Source organism: Oncorhynchus masou, unplaced genomic scaffold (genome assembly GCF_036934945.1).
Source record: "Oncorhynchus masou masou isolate Uvic2021 unplaced genomic scaffold, UVic_Omas_1.1 unplaced_scaffold_1540, whole genome shotgun sequence".
In the NCBI taxonomy this organism is placed as follows: Eukaryota; Metazoa; Chordata; class Actinopteri; order Salmoniformes; family Salmonidae; genus Oncorhynchus; species Oncorhynchus masou.
The window spans coordinates 42,270-61,670 of record NW_027005443.1 but is presented as its reverse complement, the minus strand read 5'-3'; the positions used below and the strand labels follow the sequence as shown (position 1 = coordinate 61,670).

Here is a 19,401-nt window from a genome sequence, read left to right as displayed (position 1 = left end):
CAAGAAGCTTCCAGGCTGAGGTCTGTCCAACGCTGGTCCGACCAAGCTGATTCCACACTCCAAGACTGCTTCCATCATGTGGACTGGGATATGTTTCGTATTGCGTCAGACAACAACATTGACGAATACGCTGATTCGGTGTGCGAGTTCATTAGAACATGTGTTGAAGATGTCGTTCCCGTAGCAACGATTAAAACATTCCCAAACCAGAAACCGTGGATTGATGGCAGCATTCGCGTGAAACTGAAAGCGCGAACCACTGCTTTTAATCAGGGCAAGGTGACTGGAAACATGACCGAATACAAACAGTGCAGCTATTCCCTCCGCAAGGCTATCAAACAAGCTAAGCGTCAGTATAGAGACAAAGTAGAATCTCAATTCAATGGCTCAGACACAAGAGGTATGTGGCAGGGTCTACAGTCAATCACGGACTACAAAAAGAAAACCAGCCCAGTCACGGACCAGGATGTCTTGCTCCCAGGCAGACTAAATAACTTTTTTGCCTGCTTTGAGGACAATACAGTGCCACTGACACGGCCTGCAACGAAAACATGCAGACTCTCCTTCACTGCAGCCGAGGTGAGTAAAACATTTAAACGTGTTAACCCTCGCAAGGCTGCAGGCCCAGTCGGCATACCTAGCCGCGCCCTCAGAGCATGCGCAGACCAGCTGGCTGGTGTGTTTACGGACATATTCAATCAATCCCTATACCAGTCTGCTGTTCCCACATGCTTCAAGAGGGCCACCATTGTTCCTGTTCCCAAGAAAGCTAAGGTAACTGGGCTAAACGACTACCGCCCGTAGCACTCACTTCAGTCACCATGAAGTGCTTTTAGAGACTAGTCAAGGACCGTATCACCTCCACCCTACCTGACACCCTAGACCCACTCCAATTTGCTTACCGCCCAAATAGGTCCACAGACGATGCAATCTCAACCACACTGCACACTGCCCTGATCCATCTGGACAAGAGGAATACCTATGTGAGAATGCTGTTCATCGACTACAGCTCGGCATTCAACACCATAGTACCCTCCAAGCTCGTCATCAAGCTCGAGACCCTGGGTCTCGACCCCGCCATGTACAACTGGGTACTGGACTTCCTGACGGGCCGCCCCCAGGTGGTGAGGGTAGGCAACAACATCTCCACCCCGCTGATCCTCAACACTGGGGCCCCACAAGGGTGCGTTCTGAGCCCTCTCCTGTTCTCCTGTACTCCCTGTTCACCCACGACTGCGTGGCCACGCATGCCTCCAACTCAATCATCAAGTTTGCGGACGACACAACAGTGGTAGGCTTGATTACCAACAACGACGAGACGGCCTACAGGGAGGAGGTGAGGGCCCTCGGAGTGTGGTGTCAGGAAAATAACCTCACACTCAATGTCAACAAAACTAAGGAGATGATTGTGGACTTCAGGAAACAGCAGAGGGAACACCCCCCTATCCACATCAATGGAACAGTAGTGGAGAGGGTAGTAAGTTTTAAGTTCCTCGGCATACACATCACAGACAAACTGAATTGGTCCACTCACACAGACAGCATCGTGAAGAAGGCGCAGCAGCGCCTCTTCAACCTCAGGAGGCTGAAGAAATTTGGCTTGTCACCAAAAGCACTCACAAACTTCTACAGATGCACAATCGAGAGCATCCTGGCGGGCTGTATCACCGCCTGGTACGGCAACTGCTCCGCCCACAACCGCAAGGCTTTCCAGAGGGTAGTGAGGTTTGCACAACGCATCACAGGGGGCAAACTATCTGCCCTCCAGGACACCTACACCACCCGATGTTACCGGAAGGCCATAAAGATCATCAAGGACAACAACCACCCGAGCCACTGCCTGTTCACCCCGCTATCATCCAGAAGGTGAGGTCAGTACAGGTGCATCAAAGCCGGGACCGAGAGACTGAAAAACAGCTTCTATCTCAAGGCCATCAGTCTGATAAACAGCCACCACTAACATTGAGTGGCTGCTGCCAACACACTGACTCAACTCCAGCCACTTTAATAATGGAAATTGATGGGAAATTATGTAAAATATATCACTAGCCACTTTAAACAATGCTACCTAATATAATGTTTACTTACCCTACATTATTCATCTCATATGTATACGTATATACTGTACTCCGTATCATCTACTGCATCCTTATGTAATACATGTATCACTAGCCACTTTAACTATGCCACTTTGCTTACATACTCATCTCATATGTATATACTGTACTCGATACCATCTACTGTATCTTGCCTATGCTGCTCTGTACCATCACTCATTCATATATCTTTATGTACATATTCTTTATCCCCTTACACTTGTGTATAAGACAGTAGTTTTGGAATTGTTAGTTAGATTACTTGTTGGTTATTACTGCATTGTCGGAACTAGAAGCACAAGCATTTCGCTACACTCGCATTAACATCTGCAAAACATGTGTATGTGACAAATAAAAATGGATTTGATTTGATTTAGCATGAGAGAGAGAGAAAATGAGAACGAGAGAGGAGAGAGAGAGAACGAGAGAGGAGAGAGAACGAGAGAGAGGAGAGAGAACGAGAGAGAGGAGAGAACGAGAGAGGAGAAAACGAGAGAAGACGAGATAGAGGAGAGAGAGAACGAGAGAGGAGAGAGAGAACGAGAGGAGAGAGAGAACGAGAGGAGAGAGAGAACGAGAGGAGAGAGAGAACAAGAAGAGCGAGAGAACAAGAAGAGCGAGAGAACAAGAAGAGCGAGAGAACAAGAAGAGCGAGAGAACGAGAGGAGCGAGAGAACGAGAGGAGCGAGAACGAGAGAGAGAGGAGAGAGAGAACGAGAGAGGGACATACATAATAGGAGAAGAGTGAGAAAGAACCATGGAGAACAAGAGAGAAAGTGACAAAGAAAATGAAAAAAGAGAATGCATAAATGAGTCAGTCAGTGATGACTTGTGCAGTCTGATTGTAATTAGAGATCAAAGGAGTCTGTCTGTCTGTCTGGTGTGGGTCCTCTAGAGTGGGCAGAGACAGGGTATGTGACTGGCAGCCATAGCAACACCAGACAGTCTGCTGATGCCATCTACCATCTCGGCACCTTATATAAGGCACTACTTTTTTTTACCAGTGTCCTATAGGGAATAGGGTGCCGTTTTAGACTTATTCTCAGTCATAGCCACCTGCTATGGTAACAGAGGGGTTCTGAGACCAATCACAACCTGAGGATAGAGTCTCAATTCCTGTTAATATTCATGACAGAGTTGTGCAAGTATCTGAGTTAGGTGCTAAATCATATCCCATATTAGGATTAGTCCTCATTCATCCAAGTATCTGAGTTAGGTGCCAAATCATATCCCGTATTAGGATTAGTCCTCATTCATCCAAGTATCTGAGTTAGGTGCTAAATCATATCCCATATTAGGATTAGTCCTCATTCATCCAAGTATCTGAGTTAGGTGCTAAATCATATCCCGTATTAGGATTAGTCCTCATTCATCCAAGTATCTGAGTTAGGTGCTAAATCATATCCCGTATTAGGATTAGTCCTCATTCATCCAAGTATCTGAGTTAGGTGCTAAATCATATCCCGTATTAGGATTAGTCCTCATTCATCCAAGTATCTGAGTTAGGTGCTAAATCATATCCCATATTAGGATTAGTCCTCATTCATCCAAGTATCTGAGTTAGGTGCTGCTAAATCATATCCCATATTAGGATTAGTCCTCATTCATCCAAGTATCTGAGTTAGGTGCTAAATCATATCCCATATTAGGATTAGTCCTCATTCATCCAAGTATCTGAGTTAGGTGCTAAATCATATCCCATATTAGGATTAGTCCTCATTCATCCAAGTATCTGAGTTAGGTGCTAAATCATATCCCATATTAGGATTAGTCCTCATTCATCCAAGTATCTGAGTTAGGTGCTAAATCATATCCCGTATTAGGATTGGTCCTCATTCACCCATATAGCTGGCAAGCAAGGAGAACCCAGCATCCTCTGATGAACTGAGACTAATCCTGTAGTTGAGGAAAGACTCGAATTTCAATTCAAAAGACGCATTAATATTTATCAGAGTTGCACAAGTGTCCCCATTTGACCCTATGAGTGGTGAGCACAGTAAGGAGCAACCTAACAATGCTCAGATGAACTCAGACACACTTAGGCAGCGCCCCAAATACCACTATTGCCTTTATAGTGCACTTTTTTGGGGTAGCACACTATATAAGGAGCATTTTGGATGCACCTTAAATACATAACCAGGTCAATATGTGAGGATATATGCAGCATCACATCATGTACCATAGAGACATTCTATTCATCTACCCCCTATATCTTCAGCATGGCAACACAGCAACACATCATGTACCATAGAGACATTCTATTCATCTACCCCCTATATCTTCAGCATGGCAACACAGCAACACATCATGTACCATAGAGACATTCTATTCATCTACCCCCTATATCTTCAGCATGGCAACACAGCAACACATCATGTACCATAGAGACATTCTATTCATCTACCCCCTATATCTTCAGCATGACAACACAGCAACACATCATGTACCATAGAGACATTCTATTCATCTACCCCCTATATCTTCAGCATGACAACACAGCAACACATCATGTACCATAGAGACATTCTATTCATCTACCCCTGATATCTTCAGCATGACAACACAGCAACACATTGACATGTACCATAGAGACATTCTATTCATCTACCCTCCTATATCTTCAGCATGACAACACAGCAACACATTGGTTTAGTATTAAAATATATTTGAGGAGTGATTCAAAATGAAGCAGTTGCATAGCAGAAGAAACAAACGAGCTGATGACCACGTGAAAACTATTTGGCAAATGATTTAAGGATGATGTTTGAAATCCATCGTCATGGTTTCAGAAGAATTGACAGTTGTGACAGGGATAACTAGAGAAAGGCAGTACCTGTGCTGTAGACAACCTCCACAAGTCATGGTGGTTCACAGCTCAATGATTTACACAAGTACCATTCCATTATATACATAAGTAATGATCATTTTAGCATTTCTCTTTTCCATATCTAGTCTCATGTTTCACACACAGGCAATGGTCTACAACGACAATAAGAGACATTTTAAAATAAACGGTTTTGAAAAATGATACAGAAAAACAATTATGGCATAAAACATACCAGCAAACATTCTATACGTTCAGCATTGAGCTAAAGTGGTTACATTTCAGATAAACATTCATCTATCCACATACGTACTATTTCAGATAAACAGAGCCCTGATTCATCTATACACATACGTACTATTTCAGATAAACAGAGCCCTGATTCATCTATCCACATAGTACTATTTCAGATAAACAGAGCCCTGATTCATCTATCCACATAGTACTATTTCAGATAAACAGAGCCCTGATTCATCTATCCACATAGTACTATTTCAGATAAACAGAGCCCTGATTCATCTATACACATAGTACTATTTCAGATAAACAGAGCCCTGATTCATCTATCCACATAGTACTATTTCAGATAAACAGAGCCCTGATTCATCTATACACATAGTACTATTTCAGATAAACAGAGCCCTGATTCATCTATACACATAGTACTATTTCAGATAAACAGGGCCCTGATTCATCTATCCACATAGTACTATTTCAGATAAATAGAGCCCTGATTCATCTATCCACATACGTACTATTTCTGGACCCAAGATGGAAAAATGAAGACAAATGATTTATTTCTTGTATAAAAATGAGAATATGTTCAACTTCAGCTCTACTCTGTATTGGCACTTAGTCAAGCTAAAGCCTAACGTGTGTGAGAGCTCTAACTATGTCCACCAGTTAGTTTCAGTGAGACGTTGATATCAATGGTACAGTATGAATGTGCTTCATCTTTTCATCCGTTTGGCTTGTTTTACTACCGTACAGGGAGAGCTGACCCTGAATAGGGACACAGTCATCATGTGAAGTGGTTCAAGGCTGCGCCCCATTCCCTGCATAATGCACTACACTGAGAACCCACATCAAAAATATATCAGCGACAAATACAAATCATGACAAAAACAAAGTGATTAACCAGTCATAACTAGCCAATGGCAATGCAGATTACACAGTAAGCAACCAATCGATTAAACACAGGATATGACATCATGGAACACCCTGCTTCTTCGCTTCTAGAAACTTTTTAAAAACACAAATTAACAAACTTAGTTGTGCCCATCCATCCTTTTAAAAATAATTTCATCTTGGTATGTAAAGCGTCTTTTGCATAAAGCCTGTGCCATAAAAATATATTTACATACAACACCACTCTCCTAAGTCGGGTCTACTCTGGAGCACATTAAACATCTGATTCTCTGTACAAGCTGTAAGTCATCAACACCAGGTTGTATATCATGGGGCTGACAGGTATAGTTGCTATGGTTGGTCAGTGGTGGTGTACCGTATATCCTCTGTAGCTGGGTTTACAGTCTGCTAGCTCACTCAGGGACTATACTGAAGGCCCTTGATCATTCAGTCTATAGGATCCATAGAGTCAGAGAGAGAGGGAGACTGATGATTAGAGATCACCCTGTCCAACTTTGGCCCAGTAGCTCTGCTCCTTTACAAGTATTTTGGCCAAAACGCAATAGTTTCCCACAGCTTCTCATGTCTCTAGGGGAAGAGATATGTGGAGCTCTTCATGGCTGATACTGTAATAGTCTGAAGTCTGCCTCAGTCTCCGGTCCCCCTCATCTTGGTCTACAGAGTGGTCCCATAGCCCCTCCCCTTTCTCTAGGGGTCAGAGGTTAAAGGTCGGTGACTTTGTTCTCGAGGGCGGCGGCTATCTGCTGCAGCCGCAGGGTCAGCTGTTTACTCTGGGCGGCTGGGTCCTCATCTAAAGACTGGATGATCTGGAGGGAGGGAGGGAGGGAGGGAGGGGAGGGGGAGGGAGGGGAGGGAGGGAGGGAGGGAGGGGGAGGGGGAGGGAGGGAGGGAGGGAGGGAGGGAGGGAGGGAGGGGGAGGGAGGGAGGGAGGGAGGGAGGGAGGGAGGGAGGGAGGGAGGGAGGGAGGGAGGGAGGAGGGAGGGAGGGAGGGAGGGAAAAAAAATTAGATAGGACACAAAAGAGACACTAGTAAACAGATTTTCCTGAGACAGCAAGTGACATTAATTTGTCTAATTTCCTACAGGATGTAGTCAACCAAGAGGATAGGGCCTTCAAACCACCAAACAAGGAAGTGAGTCCTAAGGTTCTTAACCAAGTGGATAGGGCCTTCAAACCACCAGACAAGGAAGTGAGTCCTAAGGTTCTTAACCAAGTGGATAGGGCCTTCAAACCACCAGACAAGGAAGTGAGTCCTAAGGTTCTTAACCAAGTGGATAGGGCCTTCAAACCACCAGACAAGGAAGTGAGTCGTAAGGTTTTTACCCCGTCATAGTATTTGCTGGCATACTGGTAGAGCTGGTGCAAGGCTGCCTGGGTATTCAGCGTGTCTGTGTGTTCCTGGAGAGCACAAAGAAGGAAGGATGAATTGTATTGTTGTATTCTGATGATGCAATAGAAGACTGCCCACACACAAGTACAAACAGATGTGAGGTCACGTGTACGTACCCTGGACACCTCAGCCAGGTGTGTGTTCATGTCCTGGTCACTGACTGGGACCATCTGCTTGATTCCCTTGTAGTAACTGAGGAGAGACAGAATGATAGAGATGAGATGTCTGATTGGCTGCCAGGTCCTACCAACGTATCCCTGTGTTTTTTCTGATGCACTAGAAGAGAGTACTTCTTGTGTGTTCTGACTGCAACCTATTCTCTATATCGGCCAAGAGTACTGCAGTATCGGCTCATTTGATAGGCAGTCAATCATGAAAAGAGATGAACATGAGAGAACTCACTCGTCCACCATCTTCTTATAGGTGGAGATCTCCTTTGCATAGAGCAGCTTGTTGCTGGGAGATTCCCGGCTCAGTTTGTGCTCCGTCTTGGTGCAGGCGTCCATGAAGGTCTGAGCGATGACGGACAGCGGCGCGTCCACCACCTCCGTCACGTGCACGTCAAAGATGAAGTGAGGGTTCTTCAGGATGTTCACCCAGAAACGCATGGGCAGGCTGGGGATAGAGAACACACACATTAGTATACACACCAACACACACCGCACCACGCAGAGCAACCCAGCATGAGAGCAAGGTGAAACAGTCGCAGGCTATCCAAACTAAAAGCCAACTCCTTCCCATCTAATTTAACAAGATAACAGATCCCTTTTCCTTCTGCCTCACAGACAAGCTGAGTCACTCAAACCCAGACTTCTGAACTCAACCCAGGAAAGAACAACTAAACAGGTGTATGGCTGAATGAAGCCTAATATAAAGCAGCCCAGTCCAAAAAGAAATCCTGTTGCAGTGGTGTGATGCTCCTCCTCTGAGAAGGACTAGAAGTGCTGTGTTATTAAAACGCTGACTGGGGAGCCTGCAGGGTAATCTCCATCTACCTCTGAATCAGCCTTGGTCCAGTGAATTCCTAATGACTCTACGGTCTGTCTGTCTGTCTCTGTGTGTGTCTCTGTGTGTGTCTCTGTGTGTGTCTCTGTGTGTGTGTGTGTGTGTGTGTGTGTGTGTGTGTGTGTGTGTGTGTGTGTGTGTGTGTGTGTGTGAGAGAGAGAGAGAGAGTGTGTGAGTGTCTTATTCTCCAGGTCACCTCGGGGTACACCGAGCTACAGCCTCTTTAAGAATTTATATTTGTTGGCTGGATGCTCACTCTCCCGCTCAAGGTCTTACGTTCTCTGTCTCTTTCCTCTCCGTCCCCTCTAGCCAGCTCAGCTTCACACCTGCTCTAACCCCTACAAACCTCTTCTTGACTGGAGAACAGGCCTGAGGAACATTATCCAGGATACTGGGGAGAATTATCAAGCCTTTTTAGCTGAATCACATTCACTGAAAGCCCTCATTTAATTGGCTTGCTGATGTCCCCTCATGCTGATATGCAGGAGAGGGGTGGGAAAGAAAGAGAGAGAGAGAGAGAGAGAGGGAGAGAGAGAAAGGGGTTAGTAAGTGTGTGAAACAGGAGAGAGACATCTAGGAAGGGACTGAGAATGGAGAGAGGAGAGGAAGAAACATGGGAAGAGTAAGTGTGTGAAACAGGAGAGAGACATCTAGGAAGGGACTGAGAATGGAGACAGGAGAGGAGAGAAACAGGGGAAGAGTAAGTGAGTGAAAGAAGAGACGATGGATAGTGAGAGAGATGTCTCGAGTCTAAAGAATTCAGTCTTTCATCTCCTCATCCTGACTAGAGATCTTACTCTGCCACTCATCCCCACCTGTCAATCCAATACGCATCACAAGCACTATCTATATTTAATAGTTCCCATCAACAGGAGTTCACTAATTCACTCGGATAACTTTCAGGGGTTTCAGGGGAGTTAGGGCAGTCAGACCCTAGGACTACAACACGGTAAGGAGGAGTCAGACCCTCGGACTACAACATGGTAAGGAGGAGTCAGACCCTAGGACTACAACACGGTGAGGAGGAGTCAGACCCTAGGACTACAACACGGTAAGGAGGAGTCAGACCCTCGGACTACAACATGGTAAGGAGGAGTCAGACCCTCGGACTACAACATGGTAAAGAGGAGTCAGACCCTAGGACTACAACATGGTGAGGGAAGTCAGACCCTAGGACTACAACACAATGAGGAGTCAGACCCTAGGACTACAACACAATGAGGAGTCAGACCCTAGTACTACAACACGGTGAGGAGGAGTCAGACCCTAGGACTACAACACGGTATCAGACCCTAGGACTACAACACGGTGAGGAGGAGTCAGACCCTAGGACTACAACACGGTGATCAGACCCTAGGACTACAACACGGTGAGGACAGTCAGACCCTAGGACTACAACACGGTGAGGAGTCAGACCCTAGGACTACAACACGTTGAGGAGTCAGACCCTAGGACTACAACACAATGAGGAGTCAGACCCTAGGACTACAACACAATGGGGAGTCAGACCCTAGGACTACAACACAATGAGGACAGTCAGACCCTAGGACTACAACACAATGAGGAGTCAGACCCTAGGACTACAACACAATGAGGAGTCAGACCCTAGGACTACAACACAATGAGGAGTCAGACCCTAGGACTACAACACAATGAGGAGTCAGACCCTAGGACTACAACACAATGAGGAGTCAGACCCTAGGACTACAACACAATGAGGAGTCAGACCCTAGGACTACAACACGGTGAGGAGGAGTCAGACCCTAGGACTACAACACGGTGAGGAGGAGTCAGACCCTAGGACTACAACACGGTGAGGAGGAGTCAGACACTAGGACTACAACACGGTAAGGAGGAGTCAGACCCTAGGACTACAACACGGTAAGGAGGAGTCAGACCCTCGGACTACAACACGGTGAGGAGGAGTCAGACCCTAGGACTACAACACGGTGAGGACAGTCAGACCCTAGGACTACAACACGGTGAGGACAGTCAGACCCTAGGACTACAACACGGTGAGGACAGTCAGACCCTAGGACTACAACACGGTGAGGACAGTCAGACCCTAGGACTACAACACGGTGAGGACAGTCAGACCCTAGGACTACAACACGGTAAGGAGGAGTCAGACCCTAGGACTACAACACGGTAAGGAGGAGTCAGACCCTCGGACTACAACACGGTGAGGAGGAGTCAGACCCTAGGACTACAACACGGTGAGGAGGAGACCCTAGGACTACAACACGGTGAGGACAGTCAGACCCTAGGACTACAACACGGTGAGGACAGTCAGACCCTAGGACTACAACACGGTGAGGACAGTCAGACCCTAGGACTACAACACGGTGAGGACAGTCAGACCCTAGGACTACAACACGGTGAGGACAGTCAGACCCTAGGACTACAACACGGTGAGGACAGTCAGACCCTAGGACTACAACACAAAGAGGAGTCAGACCCTAGGACTACAACACAATGAGGAGTCAGACCCTAGGACTACAACACAATGAGGAGTCAGACCCTAGGACTACAACACAATGAGGAGTCAGACCCTAGGACTACAACACAATGAGGAGTCAGACCGTAGGACTACAACACAATGAGGAGTCAGACCCTAGGACTACAACACAATGAGGAGTCAGACCCTAGTACTACAACACGGTGAGGAGGAGTCAGACCCTAGTACTACAACACGTTGAGGAGGAGTCAGACCCTAGTACTACAACACGGTGAGGAGGAGTCAGACCCTAGGACTACAACACGGTGAGAAGCAGTCAAGTGTAGAAGAAGGTTGGAGGTACTGAACTATTGTGTGTATTCAGTGTGCATATCTGTGGGTGTGGTTACGTGCATGCATGTGTGTGTGCGCGTGTGTACAGTGTTCATATGCGTGTGAGTTTTTGTGTCAGTGTGTGTGTGTACCTGTTGGTCTTCCAGATATGGACGGTCTCCTCCTCTACGTTGTCGTGTTTCAGAGCCTGCTCATCCAGGAAGTCAAAGAAGTATTTAACCGCAGGAGGAACCACCGCTCCAGAACACAACACACTGCGGAAGAAATCATCCACAAACTGCTGCAGGTACCCTGCAACACACCGAGGACACACACACAGTAGGACACACAAAGTAGGACATATCCAGAGCGCCTTCATCTTAAGATAGCTAGGTGGGACAACCATATATCATATTAGTCGTCAGTAGACAGTATCTGACGGATACAAAATCAGCTCACATTATGTACACCAACATACACTTACACCCACCCAATCAGTGTGTCTCCTGTCCACCCACCCAATCAGTGTGTCTCCTGTCCACCCACCCAATCAGTGCTGCATCTTCTACATGTTCCGGGTCAAATCAGTAATGTAGGAGTAATTCTGCACTGTGCTAAACTGCTGTTATAACTAACTACGTTAACTGCTAATAACTGCTGTAGTGCTATAACTGCTACGTAGTGCTATAACTGCTGTAGTGCTATAACTGCTGTAGGTAGTATAACTGCTGTAGGTCGTGCTATAACTGCTGTAGGTAGTGCTATAACTGCTGTAGTGCTATAACTGCTGTAGGTAGTACTATAACTGCTGTAGGTAGTGCTATAACTGCTGTAGGTAGTGCTATAACTGCTGTAGTAGTGCTATAACTGCTGTAGGTAGTGCTATAACTGCTGCTGTAGGTAGTGCTAGCTGTAGGTAGTGCTATAACTGCTCTAGTAGTGCTATAACTGTGTGCTATAACTGCTGTATATAACTGCTAGGTAGGCTATAACTGCTGCTATAACTGCTGCTGTAGGTAGTGCTATAACTGTGTAGTATAACTGCTGTAACTGCTGTAGTGCTATAACTGCTGTAACTGTGTAGTGCTATAACTGCTGTAGGTAGTGCTATAACTGCTGTAGGTAGTGCTATAACTGCTGTAGGTCGTGCTATAACTGCTGTAGGTAGTGCTATAACTGTTAGGTAGTGCTATAACTGCTGTAGGTCGTGCTATAACTGCTGTAGGTAGTGCTATAACTGCTGTAGGTAGTGCTATAACTGCTCTAGGTAGTGCTATAACTGCTGTAGGTAGTGCTATAACTGCTGTAGGTAGTGCTATATAATAACTGGTAGTGTAACTGGTAGGTAGTGCTATAACTGCTGTGCTATAACTGTAGGTAGTGTTAGTAGTGCTATAACTGTGCTATAACTGCTGTAGGTAGTGCTATAACTGCTGTAGGTAGTGCTATAACTGCTGTAGGTAGTGCTATAACTGCTGTAGGTAGTGCTATAACTGCTGTAGGTAGTGCTATAACTGCTGTAGTGCTATAACTGCTGTAGGTAGTGCTATAACTGTGTAGGTAGTGCTATAACTGCTGTAGGTAACTGTGCTATAACTGCTGTGCTATAACTGGTAGTGCTATAACTGCTGTAGGTAGTGCTATAACTGCTGTAGGTAGTGCTATAACTGCTGTAGGTAGTGCTATAACTGCTGTAGGTAGTGCTATAACTGTGTCGTGCTATAACTGCTGTGGGTCGTGCTATAACTGCTGTAGTGTGCTATAACTGGTAGGTAGTGCTATAACTGCTGTAGGTAGCTGTGCTATAACTGCTGTAGGTATAACTGCTGTGCTATAACTGCTGTAGGTAGTGCTATAACTGCTGTAGGTCTAACTGCTATAACTGCTGTAGGTAGTGCTATAACTGCTCTACGTAGTGCTATAACTGCTGTAGGTAGTGCTATAACTGCTGTAGGTAGTGCTATAACTGCTGTAGGTAGTGCTATAACTGCTGTAGGTAGTGCTATAACTGCTGTAGGAGTGCTATAACTGTAGGTGCTATAACTGCTGTAGGTAGTACTATAACTGTTACGTAGTGCTATAACTGCTGTAGGTAGTGCTATAACTGCTCTTAAGATAGTGCTATAACTGCTGTAGGTAGTGCTATAACTGTGGTATAACCGCTGTAGGTGCTATAACTGCTGTAGGTAGTGCTATAACTGCTGTAGGTAGTGCTATAACTGCTGTAGGTAGTGCTATAACTGCTGTAGGTAGTGCTATAACTGCTGTAGGTAGTGCTATAACTAGGTAGTGCTATAACTGCTGTAGGTAGTGCTATAACTGCTGTAGGTAGTGCTATAACTGCTGTAGGTAGTGCTATAACTGCTGTAGGTAGTGCTATAACTGCTGTAGGTGTGCTATAACTGCTGTAGGTAGTGCTAATAACTGCTGTAGGTAGTGCTGCTGTAGGTAGTGCTATAACTGCTGTAGGTAGTGCTATAACTGCTGTAGTGTGCTATAACTGTAGGTAGTGCTATAACTGCTGTAGGTGTGCTATAACTGCTGCTAACTGTGGTAGGTAACTGTAGGTAGTACTATAACTGTTAGTAGTGCTATAACTGTAGGTAGTGCTATAACTGCTGTAGGTATAACTGCTGTAGGTAGTGCTATAACTATAACTGCTGCTATAACTGTGCTGCTATAACTGCTATAACTGCTATATAACTGCTGTATAACTGCTGTAGGTAGTACTATAACTGTGCTATAACTGCTGTAGGTAGTGCTATAACTGCTGTAGGTAGTGCTATAACTGCTGTAGGTATAACTGCTGTAGTAGTGCTATAACTGCTGTAGGTAGTGCTATAACTGCTGTAGGTAGTGCTATAACTGCTGTATAACTGTTAGTAGTGCTATAACTGCTGTAGGTAGTGCTATAACTGCTGTAGGTAGTGCTATAACTGCTGTAGGTAGTGCTATAACTGCTGTAGGTAGTGCTATAACTGCTGTAGGTAGTGCTATAACTGCTGTAGGTAGTGCTATAACTGCTGTAGGTAGTGCTATAACTGCTGTAGGTAGTGCTATAACTGCTGTAGGTAGTAGTGCTATAACTGCTGTAGGTAGTGCTATAACTGCTGTAGGTAGTGCTATAACTGCTGTAGGTAGTGCTATAACTGCTGTAGGTAGTGCTATAACTGCTGTAGGTAGTACTATAACTGCTGTAGTGTATAACTGCTGTAGGTAGTGCTATAACTGCTGTAGGTAGTGCTAACTGCTGTATAATAACTGCTGTAGGTAGTGCTATAACTGCTGTAGGTAGTGCTATAACTGCTGTAGGTAGTGCTATAACTGCTGTAGGTAGTAGTGCTATAACTGCTGTAGTGCTATAACTGTAGTGCTATAACTGCTGTAGGTAGTACTATAACTGTGTAGTGCTATAACTGTGCTATAACTGCTGTAGGTGCTATAACTGCTGTAGGTAGTGCTATAACTGCTGTGCTATAACTGCTATAACTGCTGTAGGTATAACTGTGCTATAACTGCTGTAGGTAGTGCTATAACTGCTGTAGGTAGTAGTGCTATAACTGCTGTAGGTAGTGCTATAACTGCTGTAGGTAGGTAGTACTATAACTGTGCTATAACTGCTGTAGGTAGTGCTATAACTGCTGTAGGTAGTGCTATAACTGCTGTAGGTAGTGCTATAACTGCTGTAGGTAGTGCTATAACTGCTGTAGGTAGTGCTATAACTGCTGTAGGTAGTGCTATAACTGCTGTAGGTAGTGCTATAACTGCTGTAGGTAGTGCTATAACTGCTGTAGGTAGTGCTATAACTGCTGTAGGTAGTGCTATAACTGCTGTAGGTAGTGCTATAACTGCTATAACTGCTGTATAACTGGTAGTGCTATAACTGCTGTAGGTAGTGCTATAACTGCTGTAGGTAGTGCTATAACTGCTGTAGGTAGTGCTATAACTGCTGTAGGTAGTGCTATAACTGCTGTAGGTAGTGCTATAACTGCTGTAGGTAGTGCTATAACTGCTGTAGGTAGTGCTATAACTGCTGTAGGTAGTGCTATAACTGCTGTAGGTAGTGCTATAACTGCTGTAGGTAGTGCTATAACTGCTGTAGGTAGTGCTATAACTGCTGTATAACTGCTGTAGGTAGTGCTATAACTGCTGTAGGTAGTGTAGTTATCAGACTGACTAACCTTGACAGAGAGCAGTCGTGTCAGGTAGATCTCAGCGATGGCTTTAGTCGTGGCCTTGGCCTTCAAACTTCCTCTCTTCGATTTGACCTCATCCAGCTCGTCTGCTGGCCGCACCAGGTGGAACACCTTGTCATCTTCCAACAGGGCGTTTTCTACAGGGACACCAGGGACATGTTCAGTGGGCATCAAACGGAAGACAACAGACTCAAACAAGGTTGGACAACCTCAACTCTTTTTGTTTCCTCATGCAAAATGGTTGGCCATAATGAACAAGACGCAAAGTTGAGAAGTTTTTCCAAGATGCTGATCTCAGGTCAGTAGCGCATTACCCACCCTGATAGTTAAGGTTAGGATTGGAGGACACGTAGGCTGAGCCTAGATCTGTGCCTAGGGATAACATACTGAGGATATAATGAAATCGGACTCACTTTCTTCATGGCTATCCTGGTTCTGGTGGAACTGGCGATGGGTGTGAAGCACTCTGGACAGCACCAGCGTAGCATTGTCTCTCACCTGAAACACACAGTACCACATATAGTTAACACAGTACCGTACCACATATAAACTCAGCAAAAAAATAAATAAACGTCCCATTTCACGACTCTGTCTTTCAAAGATAACTCGTAAAAATCCAAGTAACTTCACAGATCTTCATTGTAAAGGGTTTAAACACTTTAGGCCCTTGTCCCCCGATCGCTCAGTTTGACCACTGTGTTCTTGGGGACCTTCAATGCTGCATCATTTTCCCCCTGGTAACCTTCCTCAGATCTGTGCCGACACAATCCTGTCTCGGAGCACTATAGACAATTTCTTAGACCTCAATGGCTTAGTTATTGCTCTGACATGCACTGTCAACAGTGGGACCTTATATAAAAAGGAGTGTGCCTTTCCAAATCGTGTCTAATGAATTGAATTTACTACAGGTGGACTCCAATCAAGTTGTAGAAACATCTAAAGGATGATCAATGGAAACATGATGCATCAGAGCTCAATTTCGAGACTCATAGCAAAGGGTCTGAATACTTATGTAAATAAGGTATTAAATATATATATATACACAAATGTTACGCTTTGTGATTACGGGGCAGTGTGTGTAGATTGCCTGGGGGATTTTTTTAATTTTATTTATTATTTAAACTATTTTAGAATAAGTCAAGGGTTCTGAATACTTTCTGTATAGTTAACAGTACAGAAACATATAGTTTGAGTTTCACATAGTTTCATTAAAACTGTGAAATAGCAAAACCCAAAATTTCAACTGAATATCTGGCATGCTCAACTCTGAACATCTGAAGCCCAGGAACAATTCAAGGTTAATAAAGCCAGCCAGCCCTGATAGATATTCACATGAACTATACAGTAAGCTGAGAAGATATTCAGAGAGAACACGAATACAGCCACTCACGTTGTAATGTGCCAGGGTGTTGAGTCTCTTCCACCTGCCCTCCTTCTGTGATGTCAGGTCCATGTCAGACAGGATCTGCCCTGTAGAGCCAGGCCGCCACTCTGTGGACGGGGTGGGAAGTGCACCTTATACATTACAATATTACTGAAAGGTACAGTTGAAGTCAAAAGTTTACATACACCTTAGCCAAATACATTTAAACTCAGTTTTTCTACAATTCCTGACATTTAATCTGAGTAAAAATTCCTTGTCTTAGGTCAGTTAGGATCACCACTTCATTTAAGAATGTGAAATGTCAGAATAATAGTAGAGAGAATGATTTATTTCAGTTTTAATTTCTTTCATCACATTCCCAGTGGGTCAGAAGTTGACATACACTCAATCAGTATTTGGTAGCATTGCCTTTAAATTGTTTAACTTGGGTCAAACGTTTTGGGTAGCCTTCCACAAGCTTCCCACAATAAGTTGGGTGAATTTTGGCCCATTCCTCCTGACAGAGCTGGTGTAACTGAGTCAGGTTTGTAGGCCTCCTTGCTCGCACACACTTCTTCAGTTCTGTCCACAAATTGTCTATAGGATGGAGGTCAGGGCTTTGTGATGGCCACTTCAATACCTTGACTTTGTTGCCCTTAAGCCATTTTGCCACAACTTTGGAAGTATGCTTGGGGTCATTGTCCGTTTGGAAGACCCATTTGCGACCAAGCTTTAACTTCCTGACTGATGTCTTGAGATGTTGCTTCAAAATATCCACATAATTTTCTTTCCTCATGAAGCCATCTATTTTGTGAAGTGCACCAGTCCCTCCTGCAGCAAAGCACCCCCACAACATGCTGCTGCCACCCCTGTGCTTCACGGTTGGGATGGTGTTCTTTGGTTTGCAAGCCTCCCCCTTTCTCCTCCAAACATAACGATGAGCATTACGGACAAACAGTTCTAATTTCCTTTCATCAGACCAGAGGACCTTTCTCCAAAAGTACGATCTTTGTCCCCATGTGCAGTTGCAAACCGTAGTCTGGCTTTTTTTATTGTGGTTTTGGAGAAGTGGCTCCTTCCTTGCTGAGTGGCCTTCCAGGTTATGTCGATATAGGACTCGTTTTACTGTGGATACAGATACTTTTGTACCTGTTTCCTCCAGCATCTTCACAAGGTCCTTTGCTGTTGTTCTGGGATTGATTTGCACTTTTCGCATCAAAGTACGTTCATCTCTAGGAGACAGAACGCATGTCCTTCCTGAGCGGTATGATGGCTGCGTGGTCCCATGGTGTTTATACTTGTGTACTATTGTTTGTACAGATGAACGTGGTACCTTCAGGCGTTTGGAAAATGCGGCCAAGGATGAACCAGACTTGTGGAGGTCTACAATTTTTTCTGAGGTGTTGATTATTTTGATTTTCCCATGATGTCAAGCAAAGAGGCATGGAGTTTGAAGGTAGGCCTTGAAATACATCCACAGGTACACCTCCAACTGACTCAAATGATGTCAATTAGCCTATCAGAAGCTTCTAACGCCATGACATAAGTTTCTGGAATTTTTCAAGCTGTTTAAAGGCACAGTCAATTTAGTGTATGTAAACTTCTGACCCACTGGAATTGTGATACAGTGAATTATAAGTGAAATAATCTGCCTGTAAACAATTGTTGGAAAAATTATTTGTGTCATGCACAAAGTAGATGTCCTAACCGGCTTGCCAAAACTATAGTTTGCTAACAAGAATTTTGTGGAGTGGTTGAAAAACGAGTTTTAATGACTCCAACCTAAGTGGATGTAAACTTCTGACTTCAACTGTATATACAGACTAGATTAACGTACGTGCAAAAATATGAAACTCATTGTTGTTCCCCCAACTCTTAGCACAGGATAACAGTGGTAGAACCGTGTGTGTTCTCACCAAGAGCAACACTGTCCACCTTGGGTCTCTGTGAGTAGGGCAGGTTGCGGTACACCTGTTCAATGATCTTCTCCTTCACCTGAGAGATGGTGTCACAGTTTAGCACCTTCACCGGCGTCACGTCTGGTCCTCGCCGTGCACCAGCACCTGCAGAGTCTGGTTGGACACACACAGCTGTCAATCATCTATCATCCAGAATCACACTGACCTCATGATTAGGTCAACCCATTTGTTTTGGTACATGCTAGCAACATGTTGGGTACAGCTGTCTTAAACAACATTCTGTAGATTCATTTGCCTTGTGTGTATTGATTATCGGACTAAAATAAGGTTTATTGCCTAAGTGAATGAAAAACAGCATGGGGAGAGAAGACATGAAACATGATGTCTCTCTATCAGTTTTCCCATAAATCACTGAGTTGATTTCTCATCCAGATGATGACACGCTGTTTTCACAGAAGTCAATTACGAAACCCAATCATATTACAGGGTCCGTTAAACCAACCTTATCAGTGGAGTCTGATGGAAACATTTACCTCGAGCCCATCTCTGCTCCTTATTGAGCTCTCCTCGCTCTCTCACTCTCGACGCCCGCCCTCTCACTCTCTCCCTCAACGCTCTCGGTCTCTCAACGCTCTCGGTCTCTCAACGGTCTCTCAACGCTCTCGGTCTCTCAACGGTCTCTCAACGCT

At 44.7% G+C, this 19,401-nt stretch overlaps 1 pseudogene; it reads right to left on the bottom strand.

Moving 5' to 3' along the window:
* Positions 1-4,740: 4,740 nt before the first annotated feature.
* The window catches only part of LOC135531179 (plexin-B2-like), a 55,931-nt pseudogene continuing 41,270 nt past the window's right edge, over positions 4,741-19,401 (bottom strand).